At 40.7% G+C, this 25302-nt stretch overlaps 1 protein-coding gene across 1 annotated transcript in view; it reads left to right on the top strand.

Annotated features, from left to right (window-relative positions):
- The first annotated feature begins 222 nt into the window (after positions 1 to 222).
- The window catches only part of OTUD7B (OTU deubiquitinase 7B), a 51319-nt gene continuing 26239 nt past the window's right edge, over positions 223 to 25302 (top strand). Inside the window, exon 1 of the mRNA XM_019432893.2 lies at positions 223 to 450. The gene's annotated coding sequence lies outside the window, so the exon portion shown is untranslated. The remainder of the gene's footprint in view (positions 451 to 25302) is intronic.

The following is a 25302-nucleotide window of genomic DNA, read 5'->3' on the forward strand; positions in this document are numbered from 1 at the left end:
CATGGGGTCACGCGCGGGGCAGGCGCCAAACTGGCCACAGCCAGGGGAGCGGCACTAAAGGCGGGGCTGCTACGGGGCGGGGCGGGGCGAGGCCTGGGGGCGGCTTGGGTGTCACCACCAACACGCTCCGGCCGGAAACTGGCGCTAGTTTCCGGCCGGACGGCCGAAAGCCACCGATCCCGAACCAGCTGCCGGAGCCGTAGTGGCGACGGGGTGTGGAGGAGGCAAAAAGCCACTGGGGGAGGCCAGTCCAGATCAGTGCCGTCTGGCTCCGGCTCCTGATCCTGTGCGGAGCAACAGCCGCGGTCGCAGTCTCCGCCGCCGCCTCCGCCTCCATCGTCGTCGGGGGAGGGGCCAGCCGGACCCCGGGGTCACAGCCGAGGAATGAGGAGAGGCGGCCGGGCCCCGCGCTCCGCCCCGGCCTAGGGCCTTGCCCCGGGAGCCGCGAGGGTAACGGAGCCCCCTGCCCTGTCACCTTCCCCCGTCTGCTCCCGCCCTTCCCGCCTCTTCAGGACTCCCAAACTCTGACCCTCCGATCTCCACTGTCCCCCTTCTCCTTTCCGATGATATTTCACCCGGAGCCACCGCCTCCGGTCACCCTCTCCTCGCCCTGACTGTTCCTTGCTTGGTCCCAACCTTTTCCCCAGTTACTCCTCCCTTTCACCTGCGTCCCGCGTTCCTAGCCCCCCGGCCCCGTTCCCGGCCTCCCTTCCTAAGCTGTGCTGGGCAGTGTGGACGGTCCTCCCTTGTCAGCGAGACTTTCGGGAAGGGATGGTGGAGTTTTAAGGTGGTTGGAGTGCAGGCTACCCCCTATCCTACCCGCGGAGGAGGATAAAGTTCATTGTAAAAGTCTCAGTATAAAAGTACAACGAAAAGAAAACAAGCTTGTTCTTCCCTGTAGAGAGCCAACTGAGGTGCGTCCAGTAATGGAGGAAGGGAGCGAAAAGTGTGCGAGTGTGAGAGCGAAGGAGAGGGGGAGAGAGAGGATTGATTGATTCTAGGGCAGGCTTATGAACTTTAGAAAAAAGAAAAGTTGCTCTGAGCCGATGGAAACTTTAGAAGCTGATGATGAGTAAGCCGTGGGCTGCGTGATCTCACTCCTCTTCTCATAATTACTAGGTTAACGGTGTGGCTCCGGTCGGGATGGAATGGGATTTGTTTACTGGGCCGGCATATTTTTAGCTTGTCGGCTCACAAGGACCAGAGCTCTGAGTGTCTCCGAGTCTTTCCTAGTCTCTTTCCCTCCCTGCCTCCCTCCCTCTCTGTCTAGGTAGTCTGTCTAACCTAGGTGGTTCCTCTGGGCACAATACAGATACAGAAATTAAGTTGAAAGAAGTGAACTGGTGAAATTGTGTGTACGAGAGTCTCCCCACACTCTTCGGGGGGTTTCCTTTTCATAAATGCAAAGGCGAGAATTAGCAGGACTTTGACTTTTATTTTCGTTATAGTTTGGTAACTGTGTATACAATATGCTTTTTAGAAAAATCAGATGCTGATCATTTTTCAGTCTTTGGCTTGTCATACTTAGTATATTTATTTAGGAGGTCTTGGAGGAGGCTGGATCCTTTTGTGTTTCAGAATCTATTTCTAAGGTGGGAAAGGACAAGAAGAGGGAGTGATAAGGCTAGTCCAAAAAGGATAGCAAAAACTACATTTTAAATATTTAGAAAATTTCCTTCCTAGTGAATGAGATTGCATTCCTGGTGGGGTGAGAAGACAGCAGGGACTTCTGCTGGGTGACTTGGGAGACTCACACTTGTAATTAAACGTTTGCTGTGCGTAATTTACAAACGAATATATTATACTCTTTGTCCTCATTGTTTTTCTGAACAGTTCTTTTAAAGTTTAGTATCCAACCTGCTCTGCTAGTCTATTGATATTTTGAAGGCTGAACAGAACTGTAAAATAAATGAAATTGATGTTGCTCATCTGGCGTCTGAATACCAGTCTTGTTCTAATTTCCACTAGCTACCCGGCATGTCTCAGAGTACCTCCCTGAGTAAGTGGCCAGTTACTATGTACTTAGTGATCACAGATGAATACAAATATTAGCTCATGCTAGGAATAATTGAGAAAGTAAATATGCTGAAAAGATCTTCCGAAACTGAAATAGATTACTTTTCGATTTTATTCCATTCTGGATTATCAGCATCTTTCTGCCGATAATTATCCATTAACATGAATAATTTAGAATTGAACAGATATCCACTTTGGGCATTAAGCATTCAAGCAGGAAGGAAAGATGGAAAGACGATAATTTCCAAACCATTACTAATTTTTTGTTGTTGTTGCCTCACTTGACTTATCCCTTTCATTTAATGCCAAAGACTCCCTTGTGGAAAAAAAAGTAAACCTTTGCCAAAGAAAGGGTTGTCTGTTGACTTGTATAAGGCAGGCTGAACAGTAATGAATGGTAATTGTTAGTTGGACTTGATAGGGTTGTGTCACCAACAACTTGGAAATATTCCTGAAGCTTTAGATCCTTAATCTCCGTCTTTTGGGACCCCTATTGAAAAAAGATTTAATTTGGAGGGTAACATCACATTTTTAAAAACCACACACACCCTCTTTGACTATTAATCATTGTTTTAATTTGTGAGTCGGTTGATGCCAGTATTAGTGATGTCTGGGAAATTCTATTTATGTCAATGAGATAAATTAGGGAAGATTTCTGAATCAGCAAAATTGGAAATGGAATTGGAGACTATGGATTAGAGTCCTAAAGAAGCTTGACCTGTGGAGTTAGATAGAACTTGGCTCAAATCTTGATTATGGTTTTTACTATGTGACCTTGGACAATTTACTTCTACATTCTTATTTATAAAGTATGTATGAGCATTCAGGCAAATGAAGTAGTTATTCTTTATTAGAAGTATACAAAGAGAAAAGAACTTCCAGGCAGAAAGTATGTTTATATCTATTTATATCAACTTCTACACTTATTATTCTGTGGCTGGTGGGATGGGATGGGGCTGCGGATTGAAGCAGTTGAATAAACCTAGGAATAAGCAAAGGGCAGCCTAGTAGTCTACCACTATTCCCATTTTGCAGAAGGCATCGTTTGGGTTTTTGATTCAATATATGTAACTGAGTGAATTATGATGGAATAACAGTATTAAAAATAAATTTTCAGATTGTTATGGGGATACTAAGTGCCACTTGTGAAAGTTTTAGAGCTTCTCAAGCATGGCTTAAGCATGCTATGGATTCTGGCAGATTCTTGTAAGGCTTCTTGTAAGGAGCACCTCCTCTTCTTACCCCCAATCCCATCGAGGGAAAATCCTGAGACAGTGCTTTTGAGGTGTGCCTTCAGCAATGTCTTCCCTGTGGGAACTTAGGAGCTGTGAAATCTTCTCATCAGCCCCCAATAAATTCAGAGAATTAAATTCTGTGTAACTGGAATAAACGTGCAGGGCAGTTTTATGAATGCCTGAATTCAGTAGATTTTTTAATATAATAGAAGAAAGTTTTTTGTTTCTTTTTTTAATTTAAGTAAGAAATACTTGCTGAATAATGATTGAGCACTCTTGTGGAGAAAGCTGTCTCCAAACTCCAGTGGTGGACTTTGGGAATATAGAAAAGATATAAAGATGGGTGTCCTTGCCCTTGGGACAGGACTCTGTATACCCATCACAACGGGTATATAAAAAGGGACATCATACTGTTATAAGCTTTAACATTTAGAACACAACATGTAAATGAAAGCAAGTTTAATGTGCTACAAATGGAGTATGTAGAGGCTAGAAAACTTGAAGTAACAAGGTAAGAGTCCGTGAGATCAATTAGGAAAGATTTCTGAATCAGCAAAATTAAAACAAATTTTTTTCTTTAATGTTTATTTCTGAGAGAGAGAGAGAGAGAGTAGGGGAGGGGCAGAGAGAGAAGAGGACACAGAAACCAAAACAAGCTCCAGGCTCTGAGCTGTCAGCACAGAGCCTGATGCGGGGCTTGAACCCATGAACCATGAGATCATGACCTGAGCCAACGTCAGACACTTAACCGACTGACCCACCCAGGCACTCCCTGAATCAGCAAAATGTGAAATGGACTTGGAGGCTATGGATTAGAGTTATAAAGAGGAATGGCCAATAGAGTTAGATCAAACTTGGTTCAAATCTTGACTGTGATCTTGGACAGTTGTCCGTCCTTATCTATGAGATATATGTGAGCATTCAAGTAAATGAAGTAGCTATAATGTGTTAGGAGTAAAAGAAAATAAAAGATCTTCCAGGCAGAAAGTATAGAAGGTACAGTGTGCAGTGATGATGTGAATGACTAAGCTGTGTTTGTTGGGGGAATAAATGAGAGGGGCTGGAGAGAATGTGGGTGGTCAAGTCATGGGTAGAGCAGGCAAGAGGGTGGAGGGGACTCAGAGGCCAGACTCTGTTGGGTGTTGATGGAAGCGTCAATAGAGTCATTGTAGGTCCTTGAACAAAGGATGGATTTAGTGAGAAGTATTGAGCCTTCTAGTCCAGGAACTCAGGGACAAGGAGTCAGGCGGCCACCGGTACATTGTAACTTCAGTTTGTCTCCTGGACCATCTTGGTGTAAAGGGACCATCCAGGAGACAGGATTCCTTGTAGAAGTTTTTGTGTCCATACACCTTACTCACCATGCTGAGCTCTGCTTGTGCCTGTCTCTTATTGTACTGGCTTGTGGGTTATGGCTGGATTCTCCTAAAGAGCTTATGGTAAGGACAGTGTTATGTTTTAGGTGCATTTAACTTTCAGTTATCTCTGCTATTGTAGGGCACACCAGTATATGTAATTCAGAACTTAATATGGAAATTTCTTGGTTTGAAAATGCATTATTTTTTAAGCCAGATTTGTTTTATTTATTTATTTTTAAAGTTTATTTATTTTGAGAGAGAGAGAGAGAGAGAGCGAGAATTGGAGAAGGGCAGAGAGAGAGGGAGAGAGAGAATCCTAAGCAGGCTCTGTGCTGTTAGCATGGAGCCCAATGTGGGGCTTGATCCCAGGAACCATGAGATCATGACCTGAGCCGAAATCAAGAGTTGGATGCTTACTGGACTAAGTCACCCAGGCACCCCATAAACCAGATTTATTTCAATGTTGTTGAGGATCATACTAATGCTGATAATGAATTTGCATTCCTAAGCCTATGTTACCTGATGGTGAGGCGGGTATATTGATGGCAAAGAAGAGTCCACCTTGGTTTAAAGATTTTCCTCAGAAATCCTTTAAAATGGATAGTTAAGACTGGACTATACTGAGTATGTTAATGAAGATGAATTTCTTTTCAAAATCTGTGCAAGTCCAGTATGGCCACCTAAACTGTCTACCTTATGCCTGAGAGTGATTTATAGATGATGCCTATGTTGTAGCCAGAATGAGTCCTCGGTTATGGTATATCTGGAGGAATCCTATCGTGTTGTGTTGCCTTGTTGAAGATGAATGAAGGTAGCTTTTTCGAAGGACTTGGGCTTTGTAGAAGCTTTTCCAGATATCAGCTCTGCTAATAATCTGTCAGGTTTTTCCTCCTGAAGTAAACTTGTTTGAAAATCTGGCCAATTAAAAAAAAAAAAAAGATATGGGGAGCAGTGTCCACATGTAATAAACAAAAAAATCACACGGCTGTTCTTGCAACATGTTCTTTCAGTTGACTTGCTTGCCTTCACCACTGCCTTCCCCCACCCCTGCCTTCCCCCTACCTTCTCATAGTCATTACCAAACTATGTGCTTATGATGTCATGAGCACAGGATTATTATTTACTTCTTGAGTCAGGAGTTGTAGTATTTATGAGTGGAAATCAGAGGTGGAAGTCAGGAATCTTAATTTATACAGTTTAGTTCAGGATTATTTTCAGTTGTGTTTTTTAGGATTATGTGTCATCTTTTTATTTCCTCTAAGAAATAGTTTTGGATAGGGAAAATTATTAAGCTGTTATTTTTAGTGACCTGCTTTGAGTTTAGTTTTATGCTGGTTACTGCAGAGGATTAGGAAAAATGATGATTTTATGCCTTTGGAGAGTTTGCAATCTAGTTGGGAGTAAGGGGTATAAGGAGGAGTGAATACCTGTTGAGCCTCTATTATGCCAGACAGATGAAACAAAGAAAATGTGAAATTATTATTTTTAAAGATTTTTTTAGTGTTTTTATTTATTTCTGAGAGACAGAGAGAGAGAGAGCGAGCAAGCAGGGGAGGGGCAGAGAGAGAGGGTGACACAGAATATGAAGCAGGCTCCAGGCTCCGAGCTGTCAGCATAGGGCCTAACATGGGGCTCGAACCCATGAACCATGAGATCATGATCTGAGCCGAAGTTGGACACTTAACTGACTGAGCCACCCAGGCACCCCAGAAAATCTGAAATTATATTATTGATTGCATAGTACAGTCCTCATACCATAGACTGTACTTGGGGAAGAGCGCTCAGGTAGTTATGAATATCACAGAGAAATTGTAACTTATTCCAGATCTTAAAAAAAGAAAATTGTGTCAGTTACAAGGGGTGAAGGTGAAGCAAATAACAACAACAAAACCATTTCATTTGGAGCTGAGAGGGATCAAGCAAAAGCCTGGACCAGGTTTGGGTGTTCTTGGGGCAGTGATGAGACTGTCCTGAGTATCAGTGAACAGTAGTGACATGAGGTGCTTAGGTTGGTTTGGAGCTGTGTTTTATAGGGGTCTTATAAGGCAGGCTTATCAGTTGAGATTTTAAAGGATAGAAAATAGTGAAGCACTATGAATTTTTGAGGAGGATACTAATACGATAGTAGGAACCAGATTGGCTGGGAGGGAAGGGAGATTGGCACCCGGGGTGTGTGAGGTAATGAGACCTGAGTTAGAGTTGTAGAGGGTGCGATCAGGAGAGAAAAGGGGGAAAAAGAGATTGTGAAGGAAAAATTGAAATTCGTGAGGACTGGATGTGGCAGATGGAGAGTGATCCATCAAGTTTTTTAGCCTGGGTTCTGAGACATTGAGATAAGGAAGGTAGGAAGGTTTCCTCATTTTTGGGGGGAATTTGATGAGTTCAGCGTCAGAGGTATCGGATATAAAGTGGTAATGGAACGTCCAAGTGAAAGCTCTTCTAGTTCCTAGAGATGAGCCTGAAGCTGGTGGAGGACGAGGTTAGTACAGTTGCAAGTGTGGTTTTGTGGTGCATCAGCATGGATGTAGTGGCTGTAGCCAAGAGAATGAATAAGCTCTCTGACGACTAGAGTTTAGGAAAAGAGCAAAAGGCCAGAGATAGTGGTAACGATACACTAATACACTATTCTGTAGGCTTTAGGCCATTTTAATGGACTTCTTCCTTGTTCTTCCTTCCCCGACTCCAACAAGCATCCTTTGAATGCCTCCTACCTTGTAAGCACTGTCTTAGGCACCGAGGAAACAGATGAGTCAGACGAGGTCTCTACCTACAAGGAGTTTATGGGTCCAGGGGGAGGAGACAGATGCATAAATATATAGATGTAATGAAGTGTGGTAGTTGCTGCAATAGAAGTATGTAGGGGGGATTCTAAGGGCCGAAAGGTCTGTTCTGCCTTGGGCATGCAGAGGTTGGAAAGTGCTTCCCAGAGATGACATTTGAGCTGAGTCTTGAAAGATGAGTTAAGGGTGTACACTATGGAAGACGGGGAGAGGTACACTCCAGGCCGAGCAAACAGCATGAACAAAAGCTTGAAGGAACGAAACAGCCAGACTTCTTCAGGTAACTTGGGACAGCTTTAGCTTGTGCTGCAGTAAATGATGAGCATTTCAGGGTTTTTAAGCATCGGGTGATAAAGTTTCATGTTCTAGAAAGATTATTTTGTCAGTGGTGTAGGGGGTGCATTGGAGAGGAACAAAGCAAAAGCCTTTTTAAATACCTTCATTATGCTTAACAGTAACACGTTTGTTACTGAATGATCCTGTTTGTAGACTCCTAGAATCTGAGAACTACAGGAACTGTTTCTCATTCATTTTCAAAGGGAATACTTGAGATTTACTCAGGATCACAGAAGTGGTTTTGTGATAGTTTGTTCTGGAATTCAGTCTTCAGTGGCCGTAATGTGGTTGGTGGTTAGTAAATGTCATTTCACCTCTCTAATTCCCTCACGTCCCATTCCAGTGTTTGTTATGTCCTGCCACACTGCATTGTGCTAGAAGACATTCAAGTCCATTGTTGTTTTTCTCAGTCCAAAGTGAACAGTGGTATTTTCCCAGGTCTGACTGAGGAAGGTCTGCCCTGAGAGTACCTGGGAGAATAGGGACTTTTGACCTGGGGCAGTTGGGTGCCCTGGAGTGGAATGAATTGGATGTTAGGATTATTCATCTGTAATGATTCAGATGTAGAAGAATGTCAAGGTATTTGTTTTATTGAGTGTGCAGATGTAATTTTCTCTCCTGCTAAAGTTCCCTTCAAGTTGTTTTCTTTTAAACTTAATTTTAAATTGTGCCAATGAAACTTTGGTAGAAGAAATGGGCTCTAATAAATTGGTTACCTCCAAAAACTATATTTATCTTTACTAAAAAAACATAAGATTTGACATTATACTTGTATTCTAAATCTTCCTTTCCTGTGTTTTTAATTTCTTTGGGTATATATATATATATATATATATATATATATATATATATATATATATTTTTTTTTTTTTTTTTTTTTTTTTTTTTTTTTTTTTTTTTAAGTAGGCTCTAGGCCGAGTGTGGGGATTGAAGTCACAGCCCCCAGATCAAGAGTTGCATGGTCTACTGCCTGAGCCAGCCAGGTGCCCCTTCATTGGGTTTTTGTGAAAGGAAATTGTTTGGGTTTAAAGTGCTAAGTGAGAGTTTGGGTTTTTTTGTATTGTAGTCATTTTGCTGGAGAAGAACAGGATAGAAGGATATCTTGGAGGTCCTTAGATTCCCTTGGGGGAACTTGGGACACAAGGGGATGTGGAAGGATGGATACGTTCCATTGATAAGTCTTCCTCAAAACTTAACTGAGTTGTGATTTCTTTACTCTTTTCTGTGGGCTCTGTCTCCATCTTCTCCGGAGACGGGTCTGGGTTTGGAAACTGTCCACTTTGGCAGAGCTGCCAATTCTTAATTCTTTCTCAAGTGGGCAAGGGTACATTCTGTTTTTGTTTGTGAGTGTTTGGGGGAGGGGGAGGGAGAGAAGGCACAGAGTAACTACTCACAGTGAGTCTTCATCTGAATTCCCATGTAACTGGAAGTTTCCTTGGCTTTGTTTTGGGGAGATGACTTGGTAACACCGGCATTTATGTTGTGTGGGAGTGTGGTTGTCACTTCCCTCAGATGTCTGATTTAGGATGGCCATAAAAACTTCCTTCTTGTCCTTATCTGTCAGCCTTTGCCCCGCCCTGGTCTGAGTGCCTTTTGTGCACACTGCTGGATATTAAGCATCCCGTTCAGTTTAGAGCTGAACTGATTGAGTGTTCCCTGAAAGTTTAGGGAAACCATCTTGCTCCTGACTGTTACGTTTGGGTTAATGACTCCAGTATTCTTCCAGTCACCTGGCCCTTTCTTAATTTCAAAATTTTGAGTAATGAGATATTTTGAATATTTAGAAAAGTCCAGGGGAAAAAAACTAACACATTTTTGAGCCCATAACCGAAATTTAATGGATATTAACATTTTGTCATATTTGTCTTGGATCTCTTACTCTTTTTAAGATATAATGTTAGATGTAGCTAAGGCCTCCTCTGCATCCTTTCCCCTTTTTTCTTTCTTGGGAAATGCTTACTGGCCTGATTTGCTATGTATCATTCAATTTCATGTTTTATACTTTATATATATATTTTTTTAATTTTTTTTAACGTTTATTTATTTTTGAGACAGAGAGAGACAGAGCATGAATGGGGGAGGGTCAGAGAGAGGGAGACACAGAATCTGAAACAGGCTCCAGGCTCTGAGCTGTCAGCACAGAGCCCGACGCGGGGCTCGAACTCAGGGACCGCGAGATCATGACCTGAGCTGAAGTCGGCCGCTCAACGGACTGAGCCACCCAGGCGCCCCTATACTTTATATTTTTAATGTATTATATATACATAAACAACATATAGTTTTGTTTTGAAATCTTGCATAAATAGAGTTGAACTGTATGTATCCCTTTGCAACTTTTTCTCTCAACATTGTTTTTCATCCGTCTACACGTAGATCTAATCCATTTACTCACCTAATCTTTAAGCCTCTTTCCTCCATTGCCTTTTTCACTTGTCCTGTGAAAAAATATCCTACCCATTAAAGTCCCAGTTTAAAGCATGTCTTCCATGAAAACTTTCCTGTTTTTTTTTCTCCAACAGGAGAGTCCCCACTTCTGAATTCTCCTGTCATTTTATCCATACTTGTCTGGTAGTAGTTGTATATTTTTGTATTTTTGCTTATTTGTGCCCTTGGCATGCCACTTCTACTACACTGTGAGCTCCTTGACAGCAGAGAAGTGTCTTTTATCTTTGTATTTTTCCTGGGGCTTGCCACAGTAACTCATACATGGTAGGCATTTAGTAACTGTTAGTGACTAAATGGTTAATGAATAAAAAAATAAAGACAATCCTTTGCGTAGGTGAATTGTTAATTAGGAGCGTGAGAGTGGGCCTCCATGAAAAATCAGCTTAGAAAGATTCAGCACTGAAAATTACATAAAATGCACATAATTGGGTGAGAGTAGTCAAGACTAACTTCCTGCAGGAGATGAGAGCAAACATTCCCTGAGAAATGAAATGGGAATTGATCGGTGATATCATCCAATGAGGAAACTCCTGGGAATTGATCCTGATGGCATCTGTGAGGCACTGTGCTCCTGTGGCCAGCCTCATTTCACTAGCTATCAAATTCTGCTGTTGTCATCAAGGTCTTGACACCCTCACTGGAGATGGGACACTGGCTGTTGAGAAAAAGCAGCCTCTCTGTTCACTTAATAAACACTGCTGAGAACCAGGAATTCTTTGGCATCTAAAGAAGAAAGGCTGATATACCCATTCGTATATATGCTTTTAACACTTCCCTTTTTTTATTGAAACCAGATTGAATCTCAGCAGAATATTTTGAAGCTTTTAATTCTAGAAGGTATATTCCCAATATAACATCGTTTTGGCCTCATAGAAGTTCTTCTTTCCCCCGCCGAGTAGAAATTAAATATTAAGTGGAACTGTATGAAATTGCAGTTTTTAGATAAAAGCAGTCAAATATTGGCAGTTGTGTATGGTCAGACCTTATGTATCCAGTCTTGATTTTCTCCTGGTCTGCAGAACATTGTGGACCTTTTTGAAGTGGATAATCCCAAATCCAGTTTGTCTTTTGTAGTTATGTTAAGCTCAAATTTTTTAACATTTATTTTTTTAAGTTTATTTATTTATTTTGAGAGTTGGGGGAGAGGGACAGAGAGAGAGAAAGAATCCCAGGCAGGCTCTGCACTGAGCCTGACAGGGCTTGATACCACGAACCTCGAGCTCATGACCTGAGCAGAGCATCATGACCTGATGCTTAACTGACTGAGCCACCCAGGCGTCCCTTAAGCTCAACTTTTTAATAAAATGTTTTTCAGCACACATTTAGTATACTTGGGAATGTTGTGGGTAAATGTGTGAGGGTTGTAGGCCAGAGTACACTGTGAAAAGTAAGTCCGAGATAAAAAAACTTTTGCTCTCAATAGTTAGGCAGAATTGATTGAGTTGGCTTTAATGAGCATAGTTTCTTTGAATAACTGACACCCCCTCCCCTCCCCGCCCTTCCTGCCACCCCCATGTCTTCTCTCTAGTCTTGATAAGGGAGAGCTGGTGGCGGGGAAAACCATGGAAGAGAAAATTACCTGTGGCCCTTGATTGTATTTGGAGACTTAGCAGGGAAGAGGGTATGAGCCCTGGCTCCTAGCACCAGACTCTTACTTTGTAAACTCCAAACAGTTCTTAGGTTAAGGGGGGCAGGGGTGGGGGGGTGGGGGGGAGGGAGTGGCGGGGCGGAGCTCAGGAAGTGGGATGGAGAGCAAAGACACAAAGATAGGGGGAGTTAGCAGTATGGAATAGGATTGAGGAACAGGAATGGAAAAATAAGGATAGGTTAAAGAGGGTCTGTTTCCTCTTATCCTTCAAAACCCTGTTACAAGTCTTTATAAACCTTGTACCTTGACTATATCCCAATTGCTTCCAGGCCACATACCTACTTGGAAAACATCATATATAGAATTCAGCTTTGAAAGTATTGGTTTTGTGTTCAAAAATGGTTCTTTGAGAAGTCAGGGTCATTTTAAATGAGTTGGTCTACTATTGTCCTTTGAATCATTAATAAATGACATTGAAGGAAAAGAAAATCCCTCTGAGCCTTTAGTATGAGTAAGTCTTGGTCTTTACGTGAAGATAGTCTTGTGTGAAGAATTGAGGAAGACAATGGTCTTTCATTCTATCGTGCTGCTAACAAAAATATTTTGGACAGCGAGTTCTCATTTATTTTTAAAACTTACCTGCTCTTATGAATTCCTTTGTATTTGCTTACATCTTCTTTGAATTAAGAGCTCACCTGGCTGACTGTTAGAGTACTCATTCATTTTCTGAAGTTTTCTGGACATTACTAAGGACACAGTTATCTGACATGAAGAATACTTGGTCGTGTTTAGTGACTGGGGATACAGACTTCCTATACTCCTCAGAATCCTGAAAATAGAATTTGAAAGTTAGACTTAATATTTGCTGCATCCTAGTTTCTTTGGTTGCCTAAAATAAATTCCTAGCTGTTTGGCACAAGGTGACCTCTCATTTTAACATTAAATTCCTTCTCTCTCACATCATCTTTGAAGTTTTTTGTAATATGCCAGTTCATTATGGAAATTAAGATGAAAAAAATTGTCTACACAAATTTCTCTTGATGTTAGCTGCCAGGTTGAGACTGAATTCCTTTCTACTGAATACCTGCTGTGTACTGGAATTTGGACAGAAAGCTCTAAGGAGATGCCAAGGACGTGTTACCCCAGTAAATAAACAGATAGTAGGAGAATCAGCCCCTCGGGAATTCATGTTCTGTGTTAAATGGGAAATAGTTATATATACATAAATACGTATATAGAAAAAATGTGAAAAACAAATAACAACTGCAAAGTAGTATGTATACCATCATACAGCATTTTAGAACCTAAAGGAAATTTACATATTGTCATCATTTTCTAGGTAGGGAAATAAGGTCCAGAAACTTTGACTTGTCCAAGGTAGTAGTTACCATTAACAACAAACATTTTATTGAGTATTTGCCCAATGAGAAGTTAGGCCTCGGTATAGAAAGAGTTCAAGTCAATCAAGAAAAATAATTGTTGTGAAGACTGAATATTTGCATAGAAAGAGAAATAGTAACACAAAGTCATGGGTGCTAAGTGTCAAGTGAGGAGTACTGTTATACAGAATAATATACAAGTTTTTTGTTTTGTTTTGTTTTGTTTTTTTAAAGTAAGCTCTTTGCCCAACCTGGGGCTTGAACTCACAACCCCCAGATCAAGAGTCACATGGTCTACCGACAGAGCTGGCCAGGTACTCCCTGGAATTATATAGAAGTTTAGAGTGAGTAGATAAGGGGAAATTTTACACTTAGGGTAACCTAGACCTTAGAGAAGAGAGAAAACGGTAATTTAGGGGGAAGGCATTAGAGCAGTGCGTATTTAGAAGGCATTTAAGGCATGGAACAGTGAACTGAGCCCACCTTGTCTTGAGGACAGAGCAAGTAGATGAACGAGATAAAGTTGGAGAGTTAGGTAAATTGGAGAGGGCCTTAAATCTCAGGCAGGGAAATTTGGTTTGTACTTACAGTGAAAAATCCCCAAGCACAGAATTGTACGTGTAAATGAATATTTTAGGAAAATGGATTTCAGTTATGCAGTGTAAAATGGAAGAAGAGAGGCCAGGTAGAGACTGTTATAATAGTCCTGGGGAAAAGGAGTCTCTACAGGGGTGATGGTAATGGAGAAAGGGAAGAGATTCAAGTGATTTTGAAGAAAAAAAATAGACTTTGGTAACTGCTTTTATAGTAAGAGGAGATGATAGTGCATATGTTCTCAGTCTGGGTTATAGCAGTAAAGGAGCTGGGTTTGGTTGGTTTCTGATACATCTACTCTGCAAAGGGATACCTTGGTGGAAGCCTTTGGAGAGGACTGAGTCTGGACCAGTATTCTCAGTACTAAATATGTAGTTTAAGTGACCGGTTTAAGTTTGCAGACTTCCTAAGTTAGTAGAACTTGGCTCAGAGCCCATTCTTTTGACTGTTGTTCAGTGCTCTTTCTACTATATCCTATTGCTTAAGAAGAGGTGGGTCAAGTGGTTAAAAATGAGGAGATGCCTGGGAAGTGAAATGGGAAGTCAAAGACCACATTATGATGAGGTTTAACCACAAGCCTTTTCAGTTCTGCATAGGTTTTCCTTCTCTTCAGACACTAAATGTGTACACTGTTGGGCTCATAATGCAACAGTGACCCGCATTCCTTAGAGCCATCTTCTGACATTCAGTTCTTCGTAGTCAAGGAAAAAGATTCCTTCCGATTTTGGATTTAATTGTGTTGTACTCTCTGACTTCCCATTTTGAAGATGAAATGTCTTTTCCTTTGCGTGTAGATAGGATGCTCTGGTTATAGGCTGTAGGTGAGGTAGCCTCAAAGGCCCCATCAGTCTTTTTGGAGTAAAGGGAGGAGGAGAGTTTTGGACCCAAATCTTTTAAGCTTATTTACCCCTGTCAGCAATTAAGAACAATTTACTTACACAGGTCTTATTACCTAAAAAGGTCAGAAAATACTGTGAATCAATAGAGTGTTTTCGCTAATAGGAAGTTTTAGAGAACTGAATAGCCTTCTAAAAAATCCTTTATATTTGGTTTTTAAATACATAGTCTGGTATATTTAAGATGTGACTCAGTCTTGCTTCCTTTCCTTTCCTTTCCCTTCCCTTTTCCTATTCTGCCAGGCTTTTATCTGCCTGGTAACCGATACCTGAAGACTCACACTAGCATTTTCTGGATCAGCTAACATTTATTATGTACCTACTACAAGGGTCTATTATTAATTTGTTTATTACTATTATTTTTTTTAAGTTTTTATTTACTTATTTTTGGGAGAGAAAGAGAGAGGGGGAGGGAGGGGAGTGAGTGCACAAGCCGGGTAGAGGCAGAGAGAAATGGTAACAAAAGATCTGAAGCAGGCTCTATGCACACAGCAGAGAGCCCGATGTGGGGCTCGAACTCACGAACCATGAGATCACGACCTGAACTGAAGGCAGACGCTTAAACGACTGAGCCACCCAGGCGCCCCACAAGGGTCTATTATTTAATTTCATCTGCCAAGATGAAATATTCCTGGATCTTATGACTAGGGCCCTAGTAATAAACATTTTCCAGTGCTTGGCTTCTACAGTTCTTACCCCACATATTTATTTATTTGGGGGGTGGAGGGGCAGCAAGAGGGGGAGAGAGAGAGAATCCCAAGTAGGCTCTGCATGGCCAGTGTGAAGCCGGATGCGACCCTAACTCACAAACTGAAAGATCATGACCTGAGCTGAAATTGAGTCGGACGCTCAACCAACTGAGCCACCCAGGCACCCCGATTCTTACCTATTTTAGTCTTTGCCATGGCTCATCTGTTATAACTTCTGACCTGGCAGGGAAGTGAAAGGAAGAAAATTTTACTATTTAATAGTGAGACCCTACTGTGAGTTATGCTAAGTACTTTATATATCACCTCACTTAATACTCATAACAGTTCCGTAAGATAGATATTTTATGCCTATTTACAGATAAATTCATCTAAAATACTTATTTTGTTTATATATTTATTATGGTGTTAATATTTATTAATTCAGCCAAGATATTCAGGTACTGTTTAAGGTGCTGAGGATAGCACAGTGACTATCAGATGAGGTCCCTGCTAAGGCACAGAGAAGTTAAATAACTTGCCCAAGGTGACATAGCACAAAAGTGACAGAGCTAAGCTTTATGTATAGATCTGGTGGATTCCAAAGGGAATGTATGTAACCACTATAACATGCTACCATTTACATATATTGCATGTTCTCTGTGATTACTTAAGTTATAAAGATAGGTGGGGCTTCTAGTATTTCTTTGTTTAAAAAGATTCTCCACGAATCCAAGAAAAATCTATGTGCCAACAAGCACACCTGCCCAATGATGCTTTTCCTCTCTTCCCCTCCCCCCTTCCTACTCCCTCTCCACCCACTCATACCTGGGTATAAACTGGACAGTGCCACCTGCTTTGGAATTTGGATGTGTTTGTGTTTTGAGGACTGGGAGAGTTTTGTTTGTTTCTTTGGCTTCCTGAATGTTCCTTGCCCACTTGCAAGTGCTTTCTTGTAACATGATGGTGAGTAATATGTTGTTAATGTTGTAATGTGGTCATACCAGTTGGAATATTTTTTTTTCTTTTTCCCCCAGTTCTCTCTGTTGAGTATGTGAGTAGGGACTCTTGGGTCAAACTTTGGCAGTTCATTCAAATAGAGAAAGCTTTCTATATTTGGAGGACTAGAAAGTAGTCTCGAGGTTGGGAAGACTATTAAAATCCAGTGTCTTCTGCCCAGCTGAAATTTAGTTTTGTTAGCATTCTAGGTTTATTCTTTAGCTAGTGTGATCCAAGAGAATACTTATTTTAGATCATGACCATTATCACCAGATGCCATATCTAGGCTAGATGGTATTTGTTCTGGAGTTAGGAGCTTAAAAACAGGCACACAGGTTTTGTGGTAAGCATTACCTAGTAGGTCGGAAGCATTAAAAAATGATTAGGTCTGTGAGAGTGAGAAGCGGTGTTCCAGTTGAGTTCTAGGGATTAATTAGATAGGGTGAAGGGGGCTAGTGTTAGAAGTGGTTTTGGGGACCCAAGTCAATTAAGAGTTGGGATTTAGGAATATCTGTGCAGGACACATAAGGTCAGTGAGATGATTTATGTGGATGTGACTAACCTAGTGCTTGGTCCTTGATTGGTGCACAGTAAATATTTGTTAAATCTTTAAAGGTACTTGAATGGTGAGAGTTGTCAGTTTGTCTTTCTGCAGCAGCTTTCTCATCAGTAAGTATTCCTTCTTTAGAAAAATATTTATTGATCCTTTAACTGTGAGTAAAACATTGGGAAAGGGATTGGGGTATTGGAGATTTATATCAGATTCTTGCTGAAACTGCGGTCTTAGCATGTACAAATTGAATCAATTAGGCCTAGCATTTAAGGGCATAATTTAAGGGGAAATTTGTGATTTTGCTTTGCTAGAGTCAATCCTATGCTTTCTTGATAGAAATAGCTTCTTGATCCTGTGATAGAGTTGAAAATGCTTGCTTTTCAATTCCAGTTAAACTGGGTTCGATTTTTCCTGTTTGAGATAGTTGCCTATGATGTTTCCTTTTATTCTCCTTATTTTTTTCAGTGAATGAAGTAATACATTTGAAAGTATTTTGTGAACTGCAAAGCTAGCAGTTGCTATCACCACCACCACTACCAATAATAATGCTAAAAATATTAATGGGATAGGACTCATTTTAACAAGGGTTGATTTCCTGGATTAATTTCGAGGAGAAAAACTCAGGACCATGGGATATTTGCTGAATGACTTATGTACTGATTCATACTATTTGTACTTTTTGTGGAAGAGAGAAGGAAAAGCAGAGACCTGTTACCCTGAAAACTTAGCATGGGGCTATGTCATCATGAAGGGTTGCCTATACTACTTAGACATACTCTATTGTGGCAAGAAAGGTAAATAGGATTTGTCATATGTTTGACTTCAGAGGCTTCTCGTACATTCTACTGAAGTATCTATCTACATAGGAAACAATTCATCCTAGTCTGTTGGTAAGATCAACCACATTCCGTTATGGATCCTATACTGATAAAATGTCTCTGCCCAGGACAGTATGGCCTCCCAAAGTGGTAAGATTAAGGAAACAGTACCTTTGACCAAATTATCTGGCTAGTTGTTACCATCAAAAGCCTTTACAGTCAACTTCTGATGATTGTCTTTCTTGGAGAAGAACGTGTGATTTTAATTCAGAAGAGCAAGTTGTTTAGTAAATTTGAAAGACGCTTACTTTACAAGTTTACATCTTTTTCTGTTTCTGGTGCCTAGAACTCAGTAAATCTTTGAATAAAGGAAGTTAGCTGATACCTATCTTGGGGTTTTCTCTGGAACCAGCCCATCAGATGAATGTCTAGGCTGTTGGCTTATTGGTTTATGCATCCCCTTCACTTAGCTGACTGCCTGGCACAGAGTGGGTCCTTGCTAAGTGCTTACTGAGTGATTGAGTCAGGAGGTTAAGGTTTTCATTATGGGAGAATTGCACTGACCTGGTGCTGTTGTGCTGATGGTGGCCCTTCCAAAGAGGAGGAAGAAATGTAGCTTTCCTACAGGTCAACATGAATCAAAGTGAATGTGAGGAAAGTGATTGCTCGGATGCTTGCAGGCATTTTACTTTTTCGGACAAGGAGAAGTATTGTGTTAAAAGTTGATGCTTTATTTCTCTCTTGGTTTTTATTTTATGTTTTATTCTGTTCAAAATTGGTTATTGCTGTGATTTCATAACAGCATAAGAGTACTATGTTATAGCTTCAAACTGTCCATAGAAAAGAAAAAGAAAATCTATCTCTTTGTCAACACTTAATTTTATCCTACCTTGTTCCTACAGAATTTCAGGCCTCAGGGATATAGTGATAGAAGAATATTTTCAAATCCAGTTTATATCTCTAGTGGTGATGAACAAAACAAAAACGATGATTTGATTTTAGCATGCCTTCCTGATTGTCTAATGTAGATGATTGCCATTAATATGGCTGCTTAAGTGATGAAATTTCCTAATTATATATCTTTTTCTTTGGTACACATCTGTAGAAGTGAGAGATTTAGCTGGGTGGCAGGAAGAAAGGAAGTTTTCATAGATAAATCCACAAAGGGATCACATGGAAAATCGAAAGTCATTGGTATATGTAAAGTCAGGTAAAGATTACTAGTATAGGAGTCAACGGATTTATAGTCCATACACAGCATTAGTTAGCTCTGTGACTTTGGGCAAGTCACTTAATCTCACTCACCTGGTTCTTATGCCTTCGTCTGTAATTTGAGGGTTTGGAATGAAGTGATCTCTGATGTCCTGGTTTTAAAGTCATAATTCCAAAGTGCCAAACAAGGAAAGCAAACTGACTTTCTGCACCTCACCACCAGGCTTATTCCACATAAACCCCAAATGTGAAGGGTTAATTATGTAAAAATAGAAGTGTATAGTCTACATTCCTAAATAGACTAGAATTGTCAGATTGTATTATATGCTCATAACTAATTTTATGTGCTTAAATATAAGAGGCTTGGTTGCTTTTAAAAGAAAAATTATGGGGCGCCTGGGTGGCTCAGTCAGTTAAGCATCCGACTTTGGCTCAGGTCATGATCTCTTGGATCGTGAGATCGAGCCACGTGTCGGGCTCTGTGCTGACAGCTGCGAGCCTGTAGCTGCTTTGGATTCTGTGTCCAGAGACAGATTCTCTCTCTCTGTCCCTCTTCCGCTTGAGCTCTGTCTCTGTCTCTCTCTCAAAAATAAAACATTTAAAAAAATTTAAAAAAAATTATTACTACAAAAGGCACAACATACACAAATGAAAGAGACCCAAATAATGCTCAGGATATCTTGGGTTGGAGTTTCTGCTTCTTAATGTTTATTTATTTACTTTTGAGAGAGAAAGAAAGAGAGCATAGGTCGGGGAGGGACAGAGAGAGAGGGAGACATGGAATCCAAAGCAGGCTCCAAAGCGGTCAGCTCAGAGCCCGATGCACAGGCCTTGAATTCAAACTGTGAGATCATGACCTGAGCCGAAGTCGGGTGCTTCACTGACTGAGCCACCCAGGTGCCCCTGGAGTTTCTGCTTCTTAATTTCAACCCAGAAATAGAAATATGTGTGTATTGGTTGAGTTCGTGGGGAAGTGGGGAGGATGGTGGTGGCCGGTAGTGTGGATGAACATGGGTAGTATTTAAAAAAAAAAATTTTTAATGCTTATTTATTTTTGAAAGAGAAAGAGAGCACAAGCAGGGGAGGGGCAGAGAGAGAGAGGGAGACACAGAATCTGAAGCAGGCTCCAGGCTCTAGGCTCTGAGCTGTCAGCATAGGGACACGGGACTCCAGTCCCACCAACCATGAGTTCATGACCTGAGCCAAAAGGGGATGATTAACCAGCTGAGCCACCCAGGTGTCTCGGATAGTATTTTTAATAGCAGAATATTAAAGAATTCTTTAGTCTGTGGAGTTTACATGGCTAGACTGATTTGATTTTACCATAATCCCCCAGAGAACTGATATGAACCCTGTATTCAAACTCAGAATACCTAGGTCCAAGCTCCTTGCTATCTGGGTATCATTTAAGCTTTGTAAGCTTCTCTGTGTGTATGTATTTTCCATCAGAGAAGAGGGGATTAAAAATCTCAAAGAGTATTTAATTTTTAAAATTTGTATTAAATGAGGCCATATTTGTGAAAGTGCTTTAAAAACAAATCACAGCAAGCTATATTCAGCCATAATATGTTTGTTCATATAGACCTTGATTATATGTGTCTGTGGGGTGAATGATGACATTTGGAACCAGTAAATAATTCACAAGCCTGTTTTAGATATAGATTAGTTCTCAGTCATCCATACACATGGACTAGCATGAATAATTTAGAACTACAAATATTTGTTGGTCATCTAGTATGAGCCAAGAAATTTTTTAGGCCTGGTTAGAATGTTTGTTTTCAAAGTTTATCATTTTGAGAGAGAGAGTGCATGAGCATGCATGTGGGAGGGGCAGAGAAAGAGGGAGGGAGAGAATCCCAAGCAGGCTGTGCTCTGCAGGGAGCTCGCTGTGGGGCTCTATCCCATGACCACAAGATCATGACCTGAGCAAGATTGTGACCCGAGCCGACATCCAGAGTTGGAAGCTTAACTGATTTAGCCACCCAGGTGCCCCTAGAATTTTTTAAAGCATAAAAGAAAGGTGCCAACCTCAATGATCTTAATTCTATCTAGAATGTATGTTGTTTTCCATCCTGATGATCTCTTACACATACCAATTTGAGAAACTTCCCTAACCCATCCAGGTAAACCAGTTGTTCTTATACCTCTTCCTACCCCACTGGGCACAAATAACATGTTTAGGTTTCTTCCAGCAGCCTGGAGTGCCCTGAAGGTAGGGCTGTAGCTTCACTTGTATCTCCAGAAGCCCTAGGGCGGTGCCTGGTACATGGCAGACCCAGCTTGGTAACTTTTGATTGAATGACTGACTGATGGTCAAATTGAGAGATAAGATGTATCAGGAAGTAATGTTACAGGGCAGTATTTGATAACAGCAAGTGCCAGTGAATGTTGCACATACTGGGCCTACAGGAATTCAAATGAGGTCTAGGTATGGCTGGGACAGGTAGAGAACTTTAAACATAATGATAGTAATAAAAAGTATCTTCCTTTGAATGGAGTTATATAATTTTGTAAAAGATAAATTTCTTTTTTAATTGTTTGGGGCTTTTAAAAACTTAGTAGTTGTGTGCTGAAGGAAGTTAATTTATCAGAAGTTTACAAAATGAGTAAATTTCCTGTGGATAACTAATTATAGATACTCAGTAATTAAAATTTTTTTTCCTTCTGCTATTTCTCTCCTTGAATAGATGTTCTGTAATTGATGGCAAAATGACCAATAATTAGGAATCAAGAAGGGGAGAGAAGATTGTCAGCTACTAAATGTTTGTGGGTTGATCCTAGAGAAAGAATGTGTTTTATTATGATGCCAGCCTCTGTTGATTTGTAGTATTTATTTTTTTCTCTCATGTCAAAAGTTTAGTAATCAGAATCTTTAAGGGCTTAAGTAGAACTTTTATTTTTTACAGACTATTCTTTTAAAAGTTGAATTTAATGAGACTCAAACCTTGAACTATCGTTGACCCTAGCTGAAAGGGAAAAGAAAAAATTCGTTGTGTGTGGTAAATAGAAATACTGGTCTGGATCTAAGAAAATAAACATTATCATGATTTCTGTTTCTATTCAAGTTTCTGTTGTTGTGCCAATTTTATGACTCTCTCTGCCCTTATTTTTCTAAAGGTCACTTCCATTGTACAAGTCTTCCGAATTATTAAATTTCCCAAATAACTGTAATCCAAAGAGCCTTTTATCAGTAGCACTAAAAAGAGAAATGTCAGTTCATAAGGAGTTCTCTGTGAGCTTCTCCCTGATCTCTGTATTAGCATTTGGCTGTTAATAAATTTGTCTCTTAGAGATTCATTTCTGCTATTTGTGGGCCTGATTTAAAAAGCTAGAAACTTTTTTTTTTTAAGTAGGCTTCATGCCCAGCACAGAGCCCAGTGTGGGGCTTGAACTCACAACCCTGAGATCAAGACCTGAGCTGAGATCAAGACTTGGACACTTAACTGACTGAGCCACTGAGGTGCCCCCAAAATCTAGAAACTTTTTAAAAAATAGTTAAATCTTGTTCTTGTTCTGCATGTACCACTGATAGTGATAAAGCCACAGGACCAATTCTTGAGTCCTTACTGGGCTGTATCCACACAATAGCATATGGTAAACCAATACATTGTTTGGGAATGGTAAATTATATGATAGAGTTTTTTTGGGTTGAGCTTTTTCTCTTAAGTTTGATTTAGGGAGACAAAGTGGATTTTCCTTGGGTATACACTATAGTGGTGGTAGAAAACAATCCAGAATTGTGCAGGGTGAGTAGGAGGAGATGTAAACATTTGTTTTTGTCCCCCCAAAATAGACAACATGCATGAAATTAAGAGACTATTCTAAAATCTTTGAATCTGGAATGAATAGAGTAGTAAGGGGGAAAGGTGGGGAGGAAGGACTGGTAGATTAAAGACATTAGGGTTTCAGTAAATATGTGTGAATTTGCTATTCCTGGAAATTTGGGAATAAATGAGCTATTCAGCTGTGTCTGTATGTCCGGGAGAGTACAGATAGTTTTCTTTTGCTGTTATTTTTGAGGGACCGTCTGGTAGAAGGTACAACCAAAGGAGGCCCTTTGTGAGTTTTCTTTGAGGCTCAAGGAGTTGAAAGACACTGGAATGGGAATGATAGACTGGGTCCTGTGTGCGTGTGTTGACTGTGCCTTGGAAATGGCTGGGAGACCTGAGGGTTTGTTAAGGAGGAGTGGTGAGAGCTTTTGGAGGAAAGATACCACGGGCTGTATTGGGTAGCAGTGGAGTGAGGCAGAGTATGTGGGGGGAGTTAGGCAGAAGGAAGGCAGCTGACCTTTTTTGAGGACTTGCTGTGTGTGTTAGGCACTGCCCTAACATATCTTCGGATATTTAATCCTACCAAGAGGTCTGAAATGCAGATATTTTCTCTGTTTTATACATAAAGAAATGGAGACACAAAATGGTTGTATTACTTACCCATGATAACATAGCCCTTAGTAGTAGACTGGGATTTGAACCTAGATCTGCCTGAATCCAGAACCATTTCTCTCTCTCAGTGTAGTGTTGAAAAGAGTTGAAATAGGGCAGGTGGACGGCACGTGCTTTTTCAGTCCTCCGCGCTGGATGGGGTGTGCTGTAGTGCCAGGTCCGGTCTTGGGGGTCATATAGGCTGGGTTCATGAAAATCCTGGTCCTGCCGCTTCTTACCTGTGTAATCTTGAGTGGATTCCCTAACCTTTGTGAGCTTTGGCAACTTCATCCATGAGGTAGGGTTAATGATACAAACAAACCTCTTCGTGTTGCTTGGATGTTAAAGTGAAATAATGTCTGAAGCTTTAATGCATGTTACTTCCTGTCACTTCTTTTTTTCCTTTTAGAGCCATCTTATCATCTCTGGGTTGTAACATAGGTCTACACAGGTCTCTTTCGTATGGAATTTGGTCATGTTCTCTTTTTTCTAAGAAGGTTGTATTTTGTTTCTTTCACTTGGAATGATCCATATTAATTAAAAACAATCTGCCAACAGAGTCTTTCATTTTTCCCTCCCACTAATCAAGAATTGTGTGAAATTTCTAAGGCTTTTTGTCCCTCCTCTTTCTCCCTGTCTGGATTCCTTGGGACTGACATCATAGACATGGAGGAGTCTCTGACCTTTGAAAATTCTTGACAGCCTTAAGTGTTGTGGTTTTCCAGTGAGTTTTGGGAGGAGTTGGAGGGGACTCAGACACAGCTGTAGTGCATCACTGGAACCGGGAGAGGGTATAATGTGAGAACGTGGATGCTTTGGGGGAACGTGGCAGACGAGAAAATGTAGGGTCAGTAGTTTCTCAGACATTTTAACATAGCTCTGTTATCTATAATCGGTATTTAATTTTGGGTCATTTTTCTCTGTTACTAAGTAGTTGGGCCCTCAGACCATGCAGACCGAATGTAATATTAGTCTGAGTTAAACAGTGTTTAAGGAAGAGAAATTTGTTGCAAATAAGATCATATAACAAGCACATGTCTTTACAATGACCACTGTTTTAGATTTACCTGTTTACAACACTGATTATCTGATTATCATCCATTCTAGTGTGTGTGTGTGTGTGTGTGTGTGTGGTGGAAACAAATGTGTAAATAAATACAAGTACTCTGGTGTGATAAATAATATAATAGTAGTAGAGTACCAGGTGCAGCAGCAAGGAGGGAGTGGGCAACTTAAGTTGGGAAGCCAGAGAATGTTTTGAAAATAAGGTAGTACTGAGTTAGTCTTATAGAAGAGATAAGAATTCACCTGCTAGGCCATAAGTCATTCCAGGCAGAGGGGACAACATAGGCAAAGGAACTGAAATGTGAGCACATGGTGTACTTGGGGAACTACCAGCACAGAAAGGGGAATGGTGGCAGGTGAATAAGGCAGGAGGGTCAGGGAGAGCCAGATTGTGAAGGAATCTTAAGTTTTAGTCATTGAAGAATTTAGAGCAGTGAGATATAATACATATTCACATTTTAGATTGACCAGCCTCCATAAGCAAGCAATGACTGGAGAGAGGAGGAGGGAGAAATTAGGAAGCTGTTTCCTGGAGTGCAGGTTATGAAAATCTGAGAGAGAATAAGAGTTGTAGCTTATGGAGAGTGTGGGATGGATCGGAGAAATTTTAAAGGGAAAATGAGTAGCACTTCATAATGGACTATTTGTGAGTGAGGATAAAGTAAGAGAGAAGTCCAGGGTGGCTCCCAGGCTTTTGTGATTGATTGGATGATGGGGGGAGGGGCGATGGTACCATTTGCTAGAATAGGCGTACTGGAAGAGGAGTACTTTGGAAGGGGGAAGGACAGATATGAGAGAATGAGATTTTTTTTTTTATTAAAAAAAATTTTTTTTTAATCTTTATTTTTGAGAGAGAGAGACAGAGTATGAGCAGGGGAGGAGCAGAGAGGGAGACACAGAATCCAAAGCAGGCTCCGGGCT

This window comes from Panthera pardus, unplaced genomic scaffold, assembly GCF_024362965.1.
Source record: "Panthera pardus isolate Hobbes unplaced genomic scaffold, ASM2436296v1 HiC_scaffold_11, whole genome shotgun sequence".
Taxonomy (NCBI): Eukaryota; Metazoa; Chordata; class Mammalia; order Carnivora; family Felidae; genus Panthera; species Panthera pardus.